The sequence below is a fragment of the Panthera tigris genome, chromosome B3 (assembly GCF_018350195.1).
Source record: "Panthera tigris isolate Pti1 chromosome B3, P.tigris_Pti1_mat1.1, whole genome shotgun sequence".
NCBI classification, from domain to species: domain Eukaryota; kingdom Metazoa; phylum Chordata; class Mammalia; order Carnivora; family Felidae; genus Panthera; species Panthera tigris.
In genome coordinates this window covers 35,567,990-35,573,989 of record NC_056665.1, presented here as the reverse complement: position 1 = coordinate 35,573,989, position 6,000 = coordinate 35,567,990, and positions in this window count along the sequence as shown.

The following is a 6,000-nucleotide window of genomic DNA, read 5'->3' as shown; positions in this document are numbered from 1 at the left end:
TCAGTCGGTTAAGCGCCTGACTCCTGATTTCCGCTCAGGTCGTGATCTCATGTTCATGAGATCGAGCCCCGAGTTGGGCTCCGCGCTGTCGGCACTGAGCCGGCTTGGGATTGTCTCACTCTCCGCCTCTCCTCTCTCTCTCTCTCTTTCTCAAAATAAATAAATAAACTTATACAAGGAAGCAAATGACATTTTGACTGCCCACAACAACGTGTTTCTTGAAGACAACAAAACTTGCTTTTCTCCTCCATATATTTCTAACCGGACAGGATCCTTCCACAAGTCACCCACTGATCTCCCGGGCTGGCCTCTCTCTGTGGATCCCCATTCTCCTAAACCCTGCCGCTCACAGGTCCCGTGTCCAGCCAGCCCCCGAGTCCTGTTGATTTCCCTTCCAATGTCCCTCATTCCCAGGCCTGGTTCTCGGTTCCTGCCCAGGCTTCCGCTCCCTCCCGGACTGTGTGACGAGCCCCCTAAGCCTTCCCTCTCCCAACCAACCTCATTTAAGCAGTCCCCTCTCCGGGGATCAGGTCCCTGTGCAGAAACCATGGGAGGCTTCTCTCCCTGCCCCCGTCGCCCCCCCATTCTGGGCCCTCCAAAGCATTCCTTCTGACACAATCTCGCCCTGGGAGGGTTTCCTTGCTTTCCCAGCCCAGCTGAGAACTCTTGGCGGTGGGCCTGCGTTCCAGGTGCCGTGTGAACCTTCCAGCTCCCCTGACATCTATCTCAGCTCTGTTTTTAGTTTGCGAAATATTTTTGGACCTGATTTTGCCAGTCTGAATAACTAGGTGGGGTACAAAATGTCAGCGGCTAATTACTTTTAACCATTATTAATAGGTTGGCGCTAATTATCCGTTGCGCTAGGCAAGATTTTGCGAAAGACCGGCAGAGAGGGAGGAGTGAAGGGCTGTGCCCAGGCCACAGGGTGAGCAGGCTGTCGGGATGGTGCTGGGACCCCAGGAGCTGGGTACCAGCAGGGGGAACGAGGGGCAGCCTCTGGGCTGAGGGCTGGGACGGGGCCGGGGCGGGCGGGGCAGGGGGGGGGGTTCCGCCTGGGGGTTCTGCCTGGGTAGATGGAGCTGCTATCTGGTCTCTCTCCTCCCCCTCTCCCAGAATGCAATCTACCGAAACCTCTTATCGAAAGTATTCTGGAGGTGATAAAAGTGTCACCAAAGATTTGCTCATTTTCTAAACTGTCATTAAAAAAAATTTATGGGCGGGGGAAATATAGGCAGGGGAGGAGGGCGGGTGGGCAGGGAGAGAGGGAGGATGATTTAAAATCAGTCCCTTCATAAATTAAAGACATTTGCTCACGAGAGGGGGCTCGGAGAGGGAAACGGCTAGAAGGTCGTCGCGTTCTCCACGCCGGGCCGCCGGTCCTCCCAGCCGGTCACACGCTCTGTGGTCTCTTCACCCCCACCTACGCTTGTTGTCAACCCCTCCTAGCTCACCTGCACAGCCAAACCCTTCCTCCACCTTCTCCAACCCCTCCTCCCCCCACGCCCCTCCCCTCCCCCGCCCTCCGCCCCCCCCCCCCCCGGCTCCCGCAGCCCCACTGTCCGCACTCGAGCTGGAACTCAAACCTCCATGGAAGGCGAGGGGGCTGGGGCTCGACCCACTGGACCGTAAGGTGCCTGAAGACAGGAGGCCTGTCTCTAACCGTCGCTCGATTCTGAACCCTCATGGTGTCTCCTTGGGGTGGGGAGGGGTGATGACACAGCACCCAAGAAGGAGAACATAACGCCCGAGAAGGTCCAGCCCTCATTATACACACTGAGAGCCCGAGGCTCCGAGAGGGGAGACGACTCACCCAAGGCCAAGCAGGGGAGCCACCAGAACTCACGTCTCCCGCTTCCAGCTCAGGGTTCCGGCAGACCCTTCAGGAGCTCAGACTCAGGTGATGGCCCCCCCTGCACTGGCTAGCCGCGTGCTCGTGAACAAGTCGCTGAGCCCCACCCCGTGCGCCAGGCACCTGAGTCCTTGTAGGTACCAGCTGTGACAATGTCAGTGCTTTGCCCAGGGATGTCACTTATCACCGTCACTGTCGTTGTCAGCATCTTGATGGGAGGGGGTGGGGCTGTGCAGGTCAAAGCTGCCTTTTGCGTGGGCCCCCATCACCTGCTCGGCAAGTACCCCAGTGTCCACTGTGTGCCCGACCCCGTGCGAGGAGGGGGAAGGGGAGATACAGAGGAAAACGAGGGTAGCTCCAGTCCCTGAGATGCTTCAGCCCGGGAAGGGAGGCCACTGCTTTGAATGCTGAGCCCCGTGGGGCTGTTCACAGATGTCCCACCCCTTCCCTCGCTCCTCTGGGCGGGCGGGAGCCCTGGAAGTTAAGTGGCCACGTGTCTTGCTTTGGCCAAGCCAGACCAGCCCAGAAGGAGGCCTCCGGTGGGGGAGGGGAGGGGAAGGAAGGAAGAGGGTGTTTCTGGCAGGGGTGAGAGGGAGGGTGTGGTGTGCTCAGCAGGTGCTGACCCACTGAGAAAGGGAAGTGAGAGAGCAGGTTGGGGGCCAGGTTGCAGGCTGGGCCCTTGGGGAGGGGTTCTCAGGTCTGTGCCTAAGCCGGTTCTCACTGCGGGTCCCCACTAACGCAGGTGCTCAGCGCTCGTCCCAAGTGAGGTTCAGGAAGAGGGGCTGGGACAGTGGCCGCCTGTGGCAAGGGCGGGGGGGGGGGGGCGTCCAGGTCTCAGTGCGCTGCAGATCGGCTCAGGGAGCTTGGCGAGCTGCCTGCCTCGGCCTCTGCCCGCTCTGTCCGCTTCCACGGTGGGTCACGTGTCATCAGTTGCAGGCCCTCCAGACTGAGGACCACGTGCCAGCATTCACAGGAGCGAGTCTGGCAAAAGCAGCAAGCACAACGCGGATCGAAGTAGCACAATCCAGAACCTCCTGGAACGCCTCCCTGTTCGTGTGTGGGAAGCCCCCGGGTGGGGGCAGGGAGAAGAGGACCTAAATCCAGATGGAGAGGTGGGGACAGAGAATTTACGTGCCTGGCATTTAGAAGACAACTGCTGTGTCGCTGGACGTGGCCCGGCATGGCAGGCAAAAGAAGTCCGAAGAAATTCTTGCGGGACCGTGGGCTCCGTGAGCTCCTTGGAGGAGGACCAGCCTGGGATGGGCTATGAAGGCAAGGCATGCAGAGGTGGAGGGGAGAAAGGCAGGCCCAGGTGTCAGGAGGGGTGGGGAACAGCGGGCCATGGCCTCTGCAGGCCTGAGCTGGCCCTGCGGTGGGGAGGGTCCTCCAGCTTCTAAGGGGGCAAGGATGTGGGGGAGGTCGCTGCAGGCCTCCCAGCTCCACCAGTCCCCACCAGCCCCCTCCAGCCCCCTCCAGGCCCTCCAGCCCTCTCCAGCCCCCTCCAGCCCCCTCCAGCCCCCTCCAGCCCCCTCCAGCCCCCACCAGCCCTCTCCAGCCCCCACCAGCCCTCTCCAGCCCCCTCCAGCCCCCTCCAGCCCCCTCCAGCCCTCTCCAGCCCTCTCCAGGCCCTCCAGCCCCCTCCAGCCCCCTCCAGGCCCTTCCAGCCCCCTCCAACCCCCTCAGCCCCCTCCAGGCCCCTCCAGGCCTTCCAGCCCCCACCAGTCCCCACCAGCCCCTTCCAGGCCCTTCCAGCCCCCTCCAGGCCCCTCCAGGCCTTCCAGCCCCCACCAGCCCCCACCAGCCCCCTCCAGGCCCTTCCAGCCCCCTCCAGCCCCCTCAGCCCCCTCCAGCCCCCTCCAGCCCCCTCCAGGCCCTTCCAGCCCCCTCCAGCCCCCTCAGCCCCCTCCAGGCCCCTCCAGGCCTTCCAGCCCCCACCAGCCCCCACCAGCCCCCTCCAGGCCTTCCAGCCCCCTCCGGCCCCCTCCGGCCCCCTCAGCCCCCTCCAGCCCCCTCCAGCCCCCTCCAGCCCCCTCCAGCCCTCTCCAGCCCTCTCCAGGCCCTCCAGCCCCCTCCAGCCCCCTCCAGGCCCTTCCAGCCCCTCCAACCCCCTCAGCCCCCTCCAGCCCTCTCCAGGCCCCTCTATCCCCCTCCAGTGCCCTTCAGTCCCCTCCAGCCCCCTCCAGCCCCCTCCAGGCCCTCCAGCCAGGGTTCACAGCCTCTGCAGGGGAAAGTCATTTCTGAAGACTGCATCTGCGGAAAACGGAGCAGACGGCCTGGCAGGCTCTGCCTTTCATCTAGAAAGCAGGCCAACCTCCATGTGTAGGGAAAGGAGGGCAGGCCAAGAGGCCGAGCTGCGAGGCCAAGGTGGGCCAGCTCCACAGGGGAAATTCTGCCGAGTTCCACACACCCCGCCTCAGGGTTCGCTCAGACTCTCCCCTGCCCTCACCTCTGACACCCTCTTCTTAAGCCTCACCGCCTCTCTAGGCCTGCGGCTTTTTGTTTTGCTTTCCGTTGTTTTTTTTCTCTGTTCCTCTCTGTCTCTGTCTCTCTGTCTCCCCCCACCCCTTCTCTGCCTTGCTCTCTGTGTTTTGCTTTCTCCCTCTCTCTCCATCTCCCTCCCTCTTCTCCGGCTCTCTCTCAGGTCCCCTTGTCCTGCTCTGTGTATCTCTGTCCGGGTCCAGCCTGCCCTCCGTCCCAGTGCTCTACCTGACAGAGGCCAGAATTCCAGGGCAGGGAGGCTGTTGAGGGGTTAGGCAGGCCTCCCACAGACTTCAGCCTGCGGGGAGCTGGCTCCTCCTGCTTTAATCTGGGGGTGATCTGACTTTGGCTTCTTTGACCTCCTCTGCCTTTGATCTTTATCCTTCTTTGAAACCCTGGATTGTTGGAAACCTAATGACTTCAGATGTTCTCATCCTTCCCGGACAGCCAAGCGGCCCTGGGCCAGGGGTTCTGGCTGGGTGATCCCCGGAAGTCACAAGGGCAAAGAACCTCCAAGAGCTTGGATTGCAGCCCACACCGTCACCAGGCTAAGTGGGCATCTCCTCCTGAGTCCTGCAATCAGGCACACAGGAAGGCCAAGTGGGACAAGGGGACAGGGCGGGACAAGGGGACAGGGAGGGACAAGGGGACAGCGTGGGTCCAGGAGACAGGCTTTCCTGAGCTCTAACCCCAGCTCTGCCATTGCTGCCTGAGTGCCTACGGGCTGGTTATAACTCAGAGTTTCTGTTTTCTCGTCCGGAACTTTCATATTCTCTTCTCTTGGGGATAATAGTTTTTGAGAATTTTGTGCACTAATCTATTCTAAACGCCCAGGGGATTACTTGGTGCGCAGCAAATGCTCAGAAACGTTCAGCTTCCTCTACCTGCCTCTTCTCACACCTCCGTTTCATTAACCGCCAGGGTCACTGGGGCCACAGGACACCCCCAGAGGGCACAGCACAGTGACAGAAGCCTGCTCGTTACGCTGTTGAATAGATGAGCCAAAGGTGGCCCAGAGACCTTCACTGACACACAGCTGTCGTCCCCACCCCCTGCCCCCCTGCATGATGACCACAGGACGGTACTCACAGCGTGTTCACGGCTCTCAAGTCTCCGGGTTTTATTCACGGGGCCATCGGGCTGGGGCAGGACAAGCAGAATATAAATAACAAATCCCACCCCCTCCCCCCCAGTAATGATAATGCAATCAACTCCTTCTGCCGCCTTAGAGTCAGCAAAGTCTTTTCCCAGACAAAGGTTTGCGTCTCACGAACCCTGTCCCGGAGGGCAGGAGGTCACAGGTGAGAGGCCGGGCCTGCTCAGGTGACCTAGCAGGTCAGGGCCAGAGCTGGGGCTAACCCTGGTCTTCCGATGCCCGGACAGCCGCTGTGTATACAGCAGGGCCTGCCGGGTACAGCTTTTGCAACCTGGGAATCTGCATATCAGTAAGCTCTGGGGAATTCTGGTACAGGCGGTGGCCCCCAGCCTGAGAAACATCCCTCCCCAGCATCTGCACGGAAGGAGGTGAGTTATGCTCACCTCTCCCCCGAAACGGCTGTGGGGGAGGGGGGGCTTGGTTCATGGTCACTCACCGTGCCCCTCACTCGGGGCAATTTAGGGGCAAGGGTTTTTCTCGCAAAGCTGGAGGGAGGCAGCTAGGCCTGGAAATGTGG